This window comes from Pleurodeles waltl, chromosome 6, assembly GCF_031143425.1.
Source record: "Pleurodeles waltl isolate 20211129_DDA chromosome 6, aPleWal1.hap1.20221129, whole genome shotgun sequence".
Taxonomy (NCBI): domain Eukaryota; kingdom Metazoa; phylum Chordata; class Amphibia; order Caudata; family Salamandridae; genus Pleurodeles; species Pleurodeles waltl.
This window is the reverse complement of record NC_090445.1, coordinates 72,441,974-72,458,455: the sequence shown is the minus strand read 5'-3', so window position 1 is coordinate 72,458,455 and position 16,482 is coordinate 72,441,974. Positions and strand designations below refer to the sequence as shown.

At 48.5% G+C, this 16,482-nt stretch overlaps 1 protein-coding gene across 2 annotated transcripts in view; it reads left to right on the top strand.

The window, feature by feature from the left end:
- The first annotated feature begins 7,100 nt into the window (after positions 1-7,100).
- LOC138299217 (E3 ubiquitin-protein ligase TRIM39-like) overlaps positions 7,101-16,482 on the top strand; it is a 109,398-nt gene continuing 100,016 nt past the window's right edge. Inside the window, exon 1 of one of the 2 annotated variants that reach the window (XM_069237342.1) lies at positions 7,101-7,486. The gene's annotated coding sequence lies outside the window, so the exon portion shown is untranslated. The remainder of the gene's footprint in view (positions 7,487-16,482) is intronic. The other variant, XM_069237343.1, reaches the window with a different exon arrangement.

The following is a 16,482-nucleotide window of genomic DNA, read 5'->3' as shown; positions in this document are numbered from 1 at the left end:
TGCGCACGCAACAGAATTTCACACATCTGGGCTGACTGCCATATTTTTTTATTCTACCCATTTGCTGAAATAACAGCAGTGCTTACAAAAAAGCATTTACTTCAAGCATTTGAGGACTGTAGTTAGAATAGTAAATCGCCTTTTCCTGAGTATTTGTTTTTTTTTTCAGTTTACACTCAGAGTTTGAAAGAAAGTTTAGAAATAATGGTACTTCCGGGTGGCACAAACAGACCACTGGCTTAAGTGAAATTTGGAGGCTTTAGATTGAGTCCGAGTAGAGGGCTGAGCCGACTGAAGAGCCTGGTAGACTGGAGACAGCAGTCAAACTGTAAGAGGAGCCTGGGGTAGTAGGCAAAGGGCTTAGCCTGGCCAGGTTCTTCTGGGGACCTGGGCTCAGTTGCACAAGAAGAGTTGGTCTTAAGAGCAGGGAAACTGGAGGTGGGGTTGGTCTAGTGTACTAGATAGCTTACTCTAGGCTCATCCCCAAAAGCAGTGAGCCAGACCTACCTCTCCCCTACAGCAGAACCAGTTCACGAATTGACTCACTTTTGTGCCTGGCAGCAGTGAGAATGTCCTTGGGCTGAACCATGCAAAGAAGTGGGGGATCTGGTGTAGTGGAGGGCGGTCTGGCTCTGTGCTCTTGCTGACCAGGCCTCTGTTCAGGAGGATTTGTCCCTCACAGAACTGTGACAGTTTTGTGAACTGGGCCTTCTGTAAAGGAGAGCTAGGCCCAACTCACTGTTTTGGGGGCTAGGAAAGTAGGAGTGGGAAAAGACTGAGCTGTCGTACAGTGTGTTCCCATTACCAGTGTGCCTGAGTTGTTGTCTGTACATGTGCTCACTGTAATGTAGTGAGGGTGTAGCTGGGCTTGGCTCAGTGGGCTTCAGAGGGGCTGTAGAGTCCTGCTGGACTCATACTAGTGTTTGCTAAGTACAGTGATACTGTTAGCGCGCCTTGTCCTTAGTATGTAAACTTACAAGGGGACGCGTATAGGTCGATGAATCTTTTGTATCGCATAGGGTATCCTAGTCAAGTATAGCCAGTAAAAGACAGTATCAACAAATCAATCCAATCAACTTAAATACCATGAACTAATCTAATTAGAAAAACCAGGATCACTCATATTAAAGTTAGCTCGTTTTATTCCCTATTAGTTACAATTCTAATCATAAACCTTTATTCAACAATAACATGATTTCCAAATCTTTATTAGCAACATAAGTAATGAATTCTCTGCACTTTATTAATATGCAACCAACGTTAAACAAAGCATAGCAATTCATGAGCAATCGAATAATTCAGCAATATAGGTCAGTCAGTCTAAGTCACCTTAAGTCACCCTTGTCAGTCTCCCTATCTCCAAATTAGCATCAGCATGTGGGTCTTCATGCTAAAACAATTTAGTCAAAAATCATTAATTTGGAAAAATCTATATAGAAGAGAAAAACATTTAAAACAGCACAGTTGGTACCTAGAAAGACAAAGCATTCATTACTCTGTCAGGTTATAGCTACCTATCCAAGATAGATCAACAACAAGTCAGACTTCGTCTCCAGGTCATCAGTCATCAACAAGACTCGGGCTCACAGGCAGCAAGCCCAAGTTTCAGCACTTTGGACAGCGTCTCCTGACGTCATCAACTTTCGTCTCTCTGTTCTGATTTCTCCCCTCATGTCATGACTTTTTATTAGGGTCTCTCAGTCCGTCCCTCAAATTGCCCATTGGTCAACCTTATCAGGGGTTATGACTCTAACCTATAATTTTTGTTTACCACTTTCCTACGTTATTTTGAGAGTCAAGTTCCATTAACATGATTGGTCCTCTTGTCGATGTGTACATCATCCGGTTTCTTCGGGTAACAAAATTGTTTCTCCCAACTCTTAGTCTGTAGCTCTATTGTTCGAGTCCTGGGAAAGTACATTTAGCCTACTCTACACATAATTGTATCAATTTGTTCTGATCGTCTCCTGTCCGCTGGTGAGTTTGCAGATTTTTCTAGCAGTGTTTCATGGTGCACTCTGTACAGTTCAAGGTCTCTTTTCTCCAGTTCCAGTCTGCGGCGGCTCACCGCGTCTTCATGTTTAAGCAAGCATGGCCCAGTGCCGACTAGGCCTCTGGTATAGCTAATTTAAGGATATGAAACATCATAAGATAAATGTATATCTCCCATTATAACACATTAGTACAATTATTAAACATTTCACATTATTTTAGTACTGTTAACACATATGGTGGCCACTCCCCGTGGGCACTTTTTGCACATTACACGTTATTTTCAATGACTGTTATTCAAATGTCAAATTTTCTCATTAGTTATTATGCACAACTCATTAGCTTATTCGCATATTAGCATATCTGCTGCAACAATACTGCCCACTCCCTTTAGAGATTCAACCTACACCCATCCAACACAGACATCACCAGTCAGGTGACCCCGCCAATAAAAAAGTCTGAGTGCAGGTGCCCATGGCCAGTTACATGTGCAGTAATCATGTGTCTGTAACCCTCCTTTATGTAATATGTGGGCCCAAGACCCATGAGTTTACAATGGCGACTAGTGAATCTAACCATGCGTGTGCGCCAGCTGCAGCTCTGTCGGGCTTCGACGGGGAAATGTAGCCTGAGGCACGTCGCACCTGCTACGTGTAGGGCATGCCCCTGCAGCCACCCGCAGTGAGCCTGCACACCGAACGGCTAGAGAGAAAAGGGGGTGCCACACAGACACCGAGTGACACACCCCATTGCACCTACAAAACCCGCGTGGGACAAGGAGGCTGCGCCCAAACCCCGCAACAAAGAAAAGGTGGGAACTGAGACTGTTCCCCTTCAACCTCTCGCTGCACCAGCTACCATCCAGAGTATGAGCGGAGAAGCAGAAGCAGCACCATTGGCCGGATGCTGACGAAGAGGCAAATGCCCTGGCCCATTGAAGTATGAGAGAACACAACTCACCATGCCCCATGCCTGAGGTGGTGCTCATAGGCTTCCCCCCTCACCCGCCTGCCACCACCTAGCCAGGCTGAAGAAAGAGGGAGGAGTTCCCTCCCAACGCAGCACGCTTCATCCAGCATGCTGCAGCAGCTACTACATGTCGGAGCTCCTGAAATGACTTACTAACACATGTTACTCTAGCTGCTTGCTGTCTCTACCTGCTGTCTCTGTCCTGGTAAGAGGGAGAGACCCTGTTACGGCTAGCCCAGAACAGCCAGCAATGCCGAAAGGCATGGCTTAGAGCTGACTGCGCTTACAAGCGCGATCTGAAGCGGCCTACCTGTAAGCCTTTTGGAGGAAACCAGCACTGCGACTGGGGAGCAGTTTGCTGTGGCCCCATAGTTGAAGTGGAAGTACTACCAGCAAGCAACTTAGGAGGGGGCCCTGATCATGGCTAATTGACATGGGCTTGTCACCAGAGGCCATGAAGAAGAGCCCTTTTATATGATTGCAGCCACGAAGGAGAGCCCTTCAATTATGTGACTGCTGCCGTCAAGGAGATAAACAGCCAGGAAAGCGTTGCACACCACTCCTGCTGTCCATGTACCTGAGGTCCTTGTGCATGTTTTAAGCTGACGTGCCGCCCAGCTGCACAGGCATAGCGTGGCCCTCCTCCAGCATCAGCATCTCCAGCCCCACATGGCCCGCCATCCTGTGGAAGCTGTTGCAGCCTGAGAAGAGTGGTAGCTGCAGCGCCACCTGGCAGTCACAAGTGTGCGCCACAGGCCAGTGGCGATGTGTGCAAAGCAGCCCCGACTGGGGATACATAACCAAAGTATATAGTGGCCCGCGCTGCTGCTGCTTAGTGCCCACAGCCTCTCCCTCACAAGCACAAACACTGCCATGGCCCATCATGGGCAGAATGAGCGCTTTTACAACAGAAGGAACCAGCATGGTACCAGTCACTCTGCTGCCCAGCTGAGACTGCAGAGTACAGCGTGCCCCCTAGTGGCAATGGGTCACTCCTGCTCTGTCACTACAGCAAGAGACTAGCTAAGAGAGCAACAAATGCCCCATGTTGGCTGCCTGTTGTTTCCGCAAGGAGGGGAGAGACTGTTAATCCCTGCAAGAAGCCCCAAGAAGCCAAAAGCTGCTCCAGCCAGGAAAGCTGCCAGAAGTCCAGCAAAAGCCAAGGCTGTGAGAACAAAGGTAACTGAGCCCCAAGCAACAAAGCCTAAATAGGCAGCAAGCCCTGCTGGTCAGCCAGTAAGCCCACTAAAGGCAGAAGCACACTGTGTGCTGCACGCACAATCTCTAGCATCTGTCTGCCACCACTGCAATCAATAGGATAGCACCACACGCCACTGGTGGAAAACAACCACCACTCAAGCAAGAGGAGCAGACATGTAAGGTTACAGCAGAGGACATCCACGAAGAGTCTGTCTGTTAGCCCCACAACTGTATGAAAGGGCACCAGCACAAACTCATGGGGTGTAGAGACAATGCATGACTGCAGGAATGAGACTGAGCCAGCTGGCCGCCCCAGGACTGAATGGCCACCACTGATCCGTCAAAGATGATGTCACAGGGAGTACCAAACCCTGCCAAGCATGCACAAACCGAGGCAAGTTTGAGCGATGTGATGGCGCTACCTCGAGGTGCAAGCACTGCATGAGCAACTTGGATGTGGCCCTGCTGGCGGTTATGCAGCTACCCCATGTGGCCCACCCGAGGACCCTTACAGCCCACGTGGTCCCATGACAACAGAGCAAAAAGGGCCTCAAAGCAATTCCTGCGTAAGGGAATCCTGGTGCAAGAGATGAGCCTGAAGCTGCTCCACCAACAGGTACCAGGAGGCAGTGAGGCCTCAGAGGAAGATGCCCAAACATCGCACTGTCACCCAGCCGCTGCTCCTACATAATGGTAGAGGAGAGTTGCCCCACTGGCTCAGAACTAGCAGCTGAAAAATAAAACAATATTTTATTATTGTTTTATTTTTTTGCTGCTGCCTGAGCAAGCCTTGCAGTGCGGGGCTGGGCCACGGGAGGGGGAAGGAGTGGAGTGGAGTTAGGTTTCTCCAACCCAGCTATATTTGACAGCCGGGTTGAAGAAACAGCATACACTTCCTGTGCCTGATCGAACTGTAAACCAGCCTGCTCAGGCCAATCCTTGCTCTGCTCTCATGCTTGGTAATAGCATGAGAGCAGTACAGGAATTGCACAGGGAGTGTCTGAAGCTGTACCATTTACTGCTGTGACCAGAAAGCAGAGGAGCGAGAGGCAGCCGGCAGCACCAGGTGAGTGTTTTTTTTATATTAAAACTCCCCGCACCTCCATCATGCTCCCCCTGCACCCTGTCCACCCCCAACTACTTTTAAATTGTGTAGGCTGCCACTGCTGTCATCCAGGTCTTGGTGGATTTGCCTTTCATGGAGCCTTTCAGCGGACTCCACCAGCATTCCTGATACACGCCAGTTTGAACTGTTAACGTCAACGCCAACACCATGAAAGCAGGCCGAACTGAACAAAATTGCAGAGGTGGACTGTAATCCCACGGCCCTGCTGTCAAAGGATCTGGACTCCATCCACACTGTGTTCGTGACCAGAGTCATCTGTTTAAACTATGGATGCATGCCGTGATGGCCAGGTGATCCTAGCAGCACCTGTCCACTTATCCTTTACTGTCCTGAGAACTGCCCAAAGGAACTGACTCAGCGGTGTTTTGTTGTTTATTCATTCTCACAGGTTGGACTTGTTTGTGCCTTTCAAATAAAGTTTGGGAGGGATGTAGAGTCCTGCTGGACTCATATTAGCTTTTGTGAAGTACTGTAATACTGGCCTCTCCTTTTAGGACTGGCCTTGACACACACACCCACACTCATCCAACAGAGGCGCCAGCACTCTGGTGACCCTGCCAATAAAAGGGTCCAAGTGCAAGTGCCCGTGGCCAGTTACATGTTCAGTAATCATGTGTCTGTGTCCCTCCTTTATCTATTATGTGGGCCCAGGGCCCACAACTTTACAGGGGCCATCATTAGTTACCGGAAATGCTAAGCCTGAATGTAGCAGAAGGTTATGCCTAGCTGTGGTGCGATGACATCAATTATACCAGGAGCTGGGACTACATGCAATGAGGCTGTTCGAGAGCTGGTCCTAGTGTACTGCAGTGGGGGTCTGGGTCTGGCTTAGATACACCAGGGGGTTGGGCCTAGCAGCACTGATGATGTACAGACTTTTTGCGTGAAGTGCAGGAGATGATTGGGCCCAGGTGTAGGGTGTTGGAAAATGTGATCAATTAAAGTAGGCCTAAATGAAGTGAGTGAAGCCATGCATGGGCTGCTCCTATTGTAAAGGGTAGTCTAGGCCTGGAAGCACAGTGTTGGTTCAAGCATTGCGTGTTGTGTAGAAAGATGGGCTTGGACGCAGACCGCTGGGGTCTATTAACCATGGAGATGAGTCTGTACAGGGTTTGCCTAATACAGGGGTCAGGCCTAGAGCGGTGGGGTGGGGGCTGAGCCTGTCTCAGTTACTGGAGGAGGCTGGGCCTGGAAGAGGTCTGATCTAGCGTGGGGAGGGGAGGGGAGCGGTTACAGAATGAAGTGGGCCTGGCAGCGTTCAGGACTAGTGCAGACTGAGGCTGGCTCTGCCTCAGTTACATGATGAGGCTTGGCCTGGCAGGGGTAGGAGGGGTTGGGCCTAGAGCAGTGGGGGTGGGGGTCTGAGCCTGCCTCAGTTACTGGAACTGGGCCTGGCAGGGATCGGGCTTAAAAGCAGGAGGGGGTCAGGCCTAGAGCGGTGGGGTGGAGTGGGGAGGGGCTGAGCTGCGCTGAGCTGAGCTGAGTTTGCCTTGCCTCCGTTACTGGAGGAGGCTGGGCCTGACAGGGGTCGGGCTTAGACCAGGAGGTGTCGGGCTGGGCTGAGCTGAGCCTGCTTCAGTTACTGGAGGAGGCTGGGCCTGGCAGGGATCGGGCTTAAAAGCAGGAGGGGGTCAGGCCTAGAGCGGTGGGGTGGGGGTGGGGCTGGGGCTGGGGCTGAGCTGAGCTGAGCTGAGCTTAGTTTAGCTTGCCTTGCCTCAGTTACTGGAGGAGGCTGGGCCTGACAGGGGTCGGGCTTAGACCAGGAGGGGTCGGGCCTAGAGCAGTGGGGTGGGGGTCTGAGCCCGCCTCAGTTACTGGAGGAGGCTGGGCCTGGCAGCGGTCGGACCTAGCGCAGGGAGGGGAGCGGCTGGGCCTGGCTCAGTTGCAGGGTGAGGTGGGCTTGGCAGGGGTCGGGCCTAGTGCAGACGGAGGCTGGGCCTGCCTCAGTTACCGGAGGAGGCTGGGCCTGGAAGGGGTCGGGCCTCCTGCAGCTCACGGCCGAGCCTTCCTCAGTTACTGGAGGAGGCCGGGCCCGGCTGTGGGCCCCCGTCACTGCGGGGCGTGTCCGGGGCGGTGCAGTGCGCACTCCGGAGGTCTAGCCCGGTGTATAGCTGCTTGCGACTCTGCATACAGGCCTCGGACGAAGTGCGGAGACCCTTGCGGCGCCCTTACTCGGCTGTCCGAGTGTCCCCGAGCCAGGTCAGTGGCCCCGTGTTGTGTATCCACTCTCCCGGCCTCCCTCTGAAGGGCTGCCATGACGCCGATAGGCTGTAATTCCTTTCAGACCCTTCGCACAAAGAGTCCCGTTATACTAGGGCTCCGGCCCCACAGATTCGTTTACAAGGGGTCTCCAGCCTGAAGGCAGGTGCGGGGCCCGGAACGCGACCCTTTCGGGAGGCCACAGCCCGATGACAGGCGAGGAATGCGCGTTAGACGGGCCAGGGCGGTTGCAGCCCGCTGACATGTGGGGAGGCTCCTGTCTTGACACATAGATGCAAAGGAGGGGGAACCTGTTAGACTCCAGTCTAATGACGCCTCTCCTGGGGGGTTGGGGGTCGGAGGGTTTCTTTAGACAGGCTCCAGTCTAATGGCATGATCGGGGTGTCTCGATGTGGGTGAAAGGTTTTGATGGGCATGCACCTATGTCGCAGTGCCTTTGTGTGTGTGTATGGTCCATATACACACACAATGGCACTGCCACTGCCACATAGGTGCATAATATGGAAACAGTCATCTTGGGTGTAGTGTTAGGGGTTCATACATCTCGGATTCCCCCCCCCCCCTTTCCAACTGGGGTTCTATATTATTAACCCCCAACCCTTGCTGTTCACTCTTGCAGGAGGGTAAGAGAGCCGGGGGGCGTCCAGTTTATTGGCGCCTACCCCCACTCTAAGAACAATGCCCAGCGACAGGGCGAGAAATTGTATGTTTTTCCTACAAAAAAACGATATCGTACCGCGGCTGCAGCGTTCCCTAGACATGACAATTAATATGTGCAGCTGCGCCACACAGCCCACGGAGCAAACCCAAGTAACGCACACCCTCTGGTTGAAGCAGTAATGCAAACAGAAATAATTTATGTGTTGTGTCACTCTGAGAATTTTCTCTCTGCCTCTTAAAGCATCCTTCAGGGCCTACTCTGTTTGGCATAATTATCCATTTGTTTGTTTTTTAAGTTCTGCCAGGACTACGCCGGGCACCCAAAAAAACCACTGCGTCTTTACATGGCTGAGAAGTCATCGATTCCTTGTTTTTATTCAAGCTAGCCTTCCACCACGGCAGACCACTCTCTGCTCTATATTATGATATAAGGATTGCCATATCACGGAGATGTAAACCTCCCAAAATCTCGTTTGGAGGCGAACTCACCTTTACCTTCTAAAACAAGTGACACCGCCCCCCCCCCCCCCAAAGACCTTACCCACCATGAAAACCTTCCACATCCCCCAAGTTTTTCATCTCCACTGGTTTCAGTGCCCACTGCTTCACAAAACCATTCCAGCTCAACCCCATTGTAGACTCAGTGGATTGACAGTTATGTGCGGTGTTACAAGGATCACCAACTTCTGCATAAATTACAGAAATCAACCCATATCTTGCTGGTCACATGTCCCCTACCAGAAGCACAGCTCCAAAAAATTAGTGTTTCTGCATGTAGTTTTGCCGTAGCAACACTGAAGCACACTCCCTGTCGCTGAGGTAGCGCACGTAGCCCATTAATGGCTGAGCGCCTTTTGCTTGCGCTGGCAAACGCGCAGGAAGCAGTAACGGAGACCACACAGTCAACTAGTTTCACTCGCGGTCCTGCGGGCCGCACTACCCCCTCCCCCCACCCCTTTGGGTTGCGCCATTTATTCCTTCTTGTGCGCTGACCCGGAGTCAGGTGCACCTTGGCTGAAACCGCAGGAGTTTTCCTGTCACACCCCTGACGGAGCTCGCAAATGCGGCTCTCCCTTGACGCACAATTAATGCGCTACCACGCATAACATTACAGTGCAGAGAGCTGCTTGCAGCCAGTCTCTCTCTTCCAGTTCCAGAACAGTATCTCAGTAGGTCCCTTTGAATGTTATTCGTTCGTCTGTGGGATATCAATCCATGTTTAGGGTTTGTGCTCTGTAACATCACACCATGCCCATTTTTTGCAGCCTTTAATCACAGTCAGACTTTTTCCTAGGTTAGCAGTCCTAGGTTTTGCCCACTAGTTCCTCCAGGTACTGGTGGGCAGTGGACGTATGTCTTTGTGTTCTTTGTCATTCTTATGTTGTTACATGTTTCTAGCTCCAAGACACCTACATGTATGTTCACTTAATAATATAGAAGAATCAGCAAATACGCTAACACACTCAGATTGTATTGAGAGGAGTAATCACAATGACTGGACCAGAGACACAAGGTCCTAGGGATTGCCAGTGAGAACCAAAATAAGAGTCATGTACTTCTCTCCCTGCATAACTCTCCACGCTTCGTGTTATTCTCGTTATCATGTTTTTCTCTCCTGTGCTGCTGTCTCTCACCACTGTGCTTCTCCCCCCCCAGCCCCTCACTCCCCCAGGTTGCAAAAGACCTCTTGTCAACCATACCAAAAACTTCATTTTTTACCATTGGCTGGTTTTGTTACCATCATTTCCAAAATTCTTATTTAAAAGCTTGTCTTCCTTTCCTTGTTTCTTTGTCCCACTAGTTATGGCTCATAACCATCTTTTGATTGGATGACTTGTATTCTTTCACTGCTCACATTCGGGGGAACTGCTTTTTTTGTTTCATCACTCAGTGACAGTGCAAGTATATTCTCTCTCTCTCTCTCCCTTATGTGCTGCTTTCTCCCCCAAATACCTGTTCCATTTGCCCTTAGTTGGCCCCTAACCTCTCAGCTTGTCTTTTTGCTGGGCTATGACTAAAGTGCAAACTTTAAGGATTGTTTTTGTATTGTCTCTTGCATGCCGGATATTGCATTAAAGCATAGGCCTTGGCTCACAAGAGAAGGGCTGACTGCTGCACTCACTCAACTGGAGTTGGAGGCAAAAGGTGTACTTAGCATAACTGAAAAGGAGATGTCTCTTCTCCTGGATGCCAATCCCTGTGCTACTTCATCAGCTGTTTAAATATTGAGACCTGTGTAATGAAAATTGGGCCGTGGAAAGCGTTTACTCTTGAAGTCTGACACTTCCTTTTTCTTTTTCAATTCTATTTTGAGTTTCAAAGACTGGAGAGTATTTGAAAAATATGTTATGCCATTTATATAAATTGAACATATTGAATTAATTGTACAGTTCGGAGATACTTTAAGATATGCAGTTATTTTTCCTCCAGTGTGTTTTACTTCTTTTTTTTTTTTAAACTAGGCTTTATTCACACACCCTGCAAATCCGATAAGTTGGTACTCGCATTCTAAAGTGGAGACCAATTAACTTTGCCGGTGTTAGTTTATTTTTCACACACATATATATATATATATATATATATATATTTACCAATCCAAGTGTTGCCTGCCTTCTTAGATTCACATATTAAAGAAAATTGCACTTGTGTCATTCTGTAGGCATGCACGTGTGGTGACGCATGTGCATGCCTATAGAATGACTCAACCAGCAGCAATGGCCTCATCACCCTGCCTTTATTTTTCAAGTTTTAGGAGGTCACAGTAGGTGCAATGTAATGGTGGTTGCTTTTTTTTTTTTTTTCTTCTTCTTTCTTCAAAAGCGTTTCACCCTCATGTATTTATGTGCTGCTACAAGATCGGCATCAGTCAGTGACACAAAGCATTCCTAAAATCATTGGGTCCACATCACTTATCAGCAGTTTAATTACCACCCTCTCTGATCTTACCCTAGACTGATTGAGCCCATCAGGCCATAATTACTTTTACCTACATCCTGGAATCTTTCATATGTATCTAGCTAACTACCAGTTAGCAGCACAGATTCTTCGACACAGTCTTCCTTCCTATGCCCACCTTGCACACGCAGGGTTTGCTAGATTACCCAGAAGTGCATCCACATATTCCTACACCTATTTCATCACACCGGCCATAGTGGACCTACTATTGTTCTTCGGATGCATAACATTACTCAGTTGCACTGAAAAAGTCCCATGAAGAGACAAATCACGTGTTGATTCTTCTGCTAAAATGCAACGATTGACTGTTCTGGTAGGATTAGCAGATTGCTGACCTATTATCGATTTAGCCAAGCAGAGTCTTTAGATCTGATGTAATTTATATGTTCCCAAGACTGAGATTGTCATGACATATTTGCGTTCTTTATCATGGTGAAACATTAAGGTTTGCTACCATCATCGGAAGTTTTGCTTTAACAGCCAAAACTCGAGACCTAGTGACTTTGCTAATTCTTGTTTGTATCAGGTTACCTAATTAAAATATAATTTTGCTCCCATGAGTGAATATAGGACACGAAGGGTATGAGTAATAACCAAATCTGGGATCCTTATTGAAGCTTCAGCTTGTATAGACCAAAGTATTGGCTTTTTAAACAGCTCCTTCAATGAATAAAATACATCAGCTGTGAATTTTTCCCCAGTCCATCTTACAAGAATTTGGGATTGTTTCTATCAGAATGTCTTGAAGTGCTGAGTTGGGCATAGAATTTCCACAAGAATCCAGGTTAGTAAATATTTTGTTACTATCTCTTCTCTGGACATGGCGGGGTTACCCTCTTGCAAGTAGGTCAAGAAAGTTTGCCAAGGCTTTCGTAAGCAACTGGGGGTTTGTTGCTTCATTTATTGAATACAAATTCCATGTGTGGATTGCCATACCCAGTTTGTTCCACAGAAAAAATAGCTTTCAGCGTATACTACTGAGAGGGGTTATGCTCAATCAGTCAATTTACTAGAGTGCTGCTTGTCATCTGTGAGGGTATCCAGACACTGGCGGGGGCCAGTAGTTCCATCGAAGAGCCAGGTCTTCAATGATTTTTGGAACTCTGGTAATGGTGGGGAGGTGTAGAGGGACGTCATTCCACGTCTTTCCTGTGATGTAGGTGAAGGAGCATCCATTGCTTCTGCATCGACGGATTAGGGGGGAGAAGGCGAGGGAGGCGAAGTGGAGGTGTCTGGAGGGCTGGTGGAAGTTCAGGTGGTGGTTGATATAGCTGGGGCCGCAGTTGCGAAGGGCTTTGTGTGCATGGGTTAGTAGCTTAAACTGGCAGCTCTTCTGTGCTGGGAATCAGTGGAGTTCCTTGAGGTGAGGAGTGATGTGGGTTCATTGAGGTAGGTCGAGGACAAGTCTGGCAGCTGCGATCTGTATGACCCGAAGTCTATGGCGGAGGTGAGCTGCGATTCTTGAGAGCATTGCTGTAGTCCAGTCAGTGTTGAGGGCTTGAGTGACGGTGCATCTTGAACACTGTGGTAGCCATTTGAAGATCTTGTGCAGGATGAAGAAGCAGGAGGAGGAGACAGCATTGACTTGGGATGTCATGGTTAGCTTGCCGTCCAGGATGATGCTGAGGTTTCTGCTGTGGTCCGACAGGGTCAGTGCTTGGCCCAGTTCCGCGGGCCACCAGAAGTCCTCCAGGGGGAGCGGCTGTTCCAAAAGCTCAGTACCCCGGTGTTAAGTTTCAGGCAGTTGTTCCTCATCTAGTTGGCGACGCTGGTCATGCATTTGTGGAAGTTGGTCCAGGTGGTGGTGGAGTCCTCGGAGAGGGAGGGAATGAGTTTTGGTTTGTCAGTGCTTGAGATAATGTTGAGCTCGTGGTATCTGATGATGTCAGCCAGTGGGGTCATGTAGGTACTGAAGTAGGAGAGAGGGCTGAGCGATGAACTTTGGGGAACTCCACAGACAGTTTGTTTGGGTTCGGAGGTGAATGGTGGTAGGTGGACTTTCTGTGCTTATCCTGTGAGGAAGGAGGCGATCCATTTGAGCACAGCTACTTTGATGCTGTGCAGCCTTGTGATGAGCGTGTGGTGGGAGACTGTGTCGAATTATCCCAATAGGTTGAGGAGGATCAGTGCTGCTGTTTCTTCTCAGTTGAGGAGGGCTCGGATGTTGATGGTGGCTGTGATCAGGGCTGTCTCGGTGCGGTGGTTGGTGCGGAAGTCGCATTGGGAAGTAAGAAAATGGCTCTGTTCCAGGTGCTGGGTGAGTTGTTGGTTGATGGCTTTCTCTAGGACAGTGGTTCCCAACCTTTTGACTCCTGAGGACCCCCACTGTATCAGTACTGGAAGCCATGGACCCCTTTGCAATTTGTACGATTTAAATTTCAAACATTTAAACAGTCATCCACAAACAAGTACACACCAAACACATACTCTAAAGAGTGCATTATTTTGTTCATTGAAAAAAGATGCAAAAATTGAAAATTTTTAACAGTAAGCTTGGTGGCGCATCTCAGCGACTACCTTTTCAACATTTGGTTTTAGTTCGGAAAGTTGAATCCTCAGGCCATATTCTACATTTCCCATGCAATTTCTGCTTTTATTTTTGAGGTATATAAGATCTGAGAAAGCTTTTTCACATAAATATGTTGCGAGGAAAGGAAGTAAAACCTTAAGTGCCTCTCATCTCCATAGACCCTCTGTCACATGTACTTCATTTGTTTTCTAGCACCTCTCATACCAGTGTAGGATGTCGGAGCACTTCACATTAAACACATATTGAGACCATGAATCATGTGTAAATCAGTGTATAGAAAATGTTACATAAGGCAAAGGGGACTACAATGTGCAGGATTCAATTGTCATCCATATTGGTAGGCATTTTTGAAGATTGCTGGGTCTGGAGAAGTACAAATTCAGGATTCAGAGCATAACACAGTGGTTAGCGTTGACTTTAATATAATAATGTTTTTCTATGGAAACCTTTTTTTTTTTTTTTTTTTTTAGCAGCATGAGGATAATGAAAGACTGGGTAAAAACTTAACTTTTTAACTTGTACTATGCAATTTGCATACAGTTCTTCGATGGCAGTTCATAGCTCACTGTGTTAAATTACAATTCTAAGTTATGAACTGCACAGTAACAAAAGAATCTCTGTGACAAAAGCAGTAACCCACTGTGCTATGCACATAAAATACTGTTCTTTGATAACCATGATAAACGTTCTTTGCAGCAGATATATTAACCATCTGCACTACCTGCCACTGCCACTAGACAAAACTCCCATCTTTCTTCAGCAGGTACAGCAATCACCAGAGTTATCTTGAAACTTTTATTTTTGCCTGACAACTGCTCTCTATACAAGGAATTTTGCAGTGCTTTTAAAACTGCTGCACAAATGGAATAACAAATATAAAAACACTCACATTTTTCTGTCAAGAGGCGCCAGCTGGAGAAGTGCCTTCCTGCTGCCCCAGGCCTTGAGATGCCTGGTGGTCCACAGACCACAGGTTGGGAACCACTGCTGTAGGACTTTGACTGGGAATGGGAGCTGGGGCGGTAGTTGCTGTGTTCTCTGGGCTCTGAAGGTTTTTTTTAGTCGTGTGTTGACCTCTGCATGGGAAGGTGTTCATGGCTATAGATGCATTGCATAGGAAGGTGAGTTTATGGCTGATCTGATGCCTCCTAGGTTGAAGATGTGGTGTGAGCATGGGTCAGTGAGAGCCTCTTGGTGGACAGTGTTGATGATGGAGGTGGTTTCCTGGGTGGTGAGCTTATCCCATGTGGTTAATCGATTACTAGAGTTAGTTACAGGGTGGATGGGCTGGGTTTTGACATTTTTGTAGAATTTGACAAGCATGTCGTGGAAGAAACTTTTGAGGTTGTCACAAAATTCCTGGGGGAGGGCGATGTTCGCTGCGATCACGAGGTTGGAGAATTCTTTAGCAATTTAGAAAAGCTCTTGACTGTTGTTGGAGCTGGTTCCGATGCGCACAGCTAGTGCTGATTTCTTGGCTTCTCGTAGCTGCCTATGGTAGACATTGAGGGTTGCTTTGAAAGAGGTTCTGTCTGTGCTGTCCTTGCTAGTACACCATCTCCTTTCTAGTTGTTTACATCGCGTTTGGCAGTCCTGAGGTCTTTGGTGTGCCAGCTTGCTTGTTTAGCTCTTTTGTGGTTGTTATTGTCAATGGGGGCGATGCTGTTTGCTCCGTTCATGAGCCAGTTGTTGTAGTGTCTGATGTTTTGGTCCAGGTTGTTGGAGGAGTTGCAGTGGGTGGGGTTGAGGGCGTTGGTCCAGGTAGTCTCTGAGGTTCTGCTCCATCTGGGATATGGGGTGCCGGGTAGTGCTCAGGCCGTGGCAACATTGATGTGGACGAGAGTGGTCGGACCAGGTCAGTTTTGTGGTGAGGCTTTATTTGATGCAGTCGCTGGAGGTGAAAATGGGTCCAGTGTGTGGCCTCCGGTGTGCATTGGGTCGTGGATGATTTGGCAGAGGCCGATGTTGTCGAGGGTGAGGTTTTAGTGTTCTTGAGGTTTTCCAGGTGAAAGTTGAGGTTCCCGAGGAGCATGTGGTTGTTGGACTCTATGGTGAGGGTGGGCGATGAAATCTGTGACCTAAATGTTGGTTGCTCCAAGTACAGTGTTTGATTTGGCCAAAGTTATTATGTGCATCCACGGAAAAGAGCCCCTGAATTGCACATTTTGGCTTGTGGCAAAGCTTAAATTCAAAACAGCAGAACTGGGTTATGGACCTTATCTGTTTATTGTGAAATGTTATGATAAATGCAATAACCCTGGAATTTATTGCGAAAAGCATGTATTCAAATAAATCCATTTAAGGGTTGATTATTTGTACTCTATATGAAAGTCGTCGAAGGATTTTGTTACATATAATCTTACAGATTACGTTAGTAGGCAAGGGTTTTGGTGTTCGTTAACTTCAATGACAAACTACTGACTTAGGTTTGCTCTTTGGAAATCCCTGTTAGGACCAATTAGGAGATATAGGCCCTCATTACAACATTGGTGGGCGGCGGTTGCCGCCCGCCAAGTTGTATCTGCCGGGCGGCCGCCAATGCAGCCGCACTTCCGCGGAGGCCATTTGGAGATCCCCGCTGGGCCGGCGGGCTAAAACCTGGTTTCTGCCTGCCGGCCCAGCGGGGATGTCGGCCGCAACACGGGAGCCGGCTACAAATGGAGCCAGCGGTGTCGCGGCGGTGCGACGGGTGCAGTTGCACCCGTCGCGCTTTTCACTGTCTGCTATGCAGTCCGTGAGAAGCTCCATGGGGCCGTGGCAGGGGGCCCCTGTACTGCCTATGCCAGTGGCATGGGCAGTGCAGGGGCCCCCAGGGGCCCCTTGACTCCCC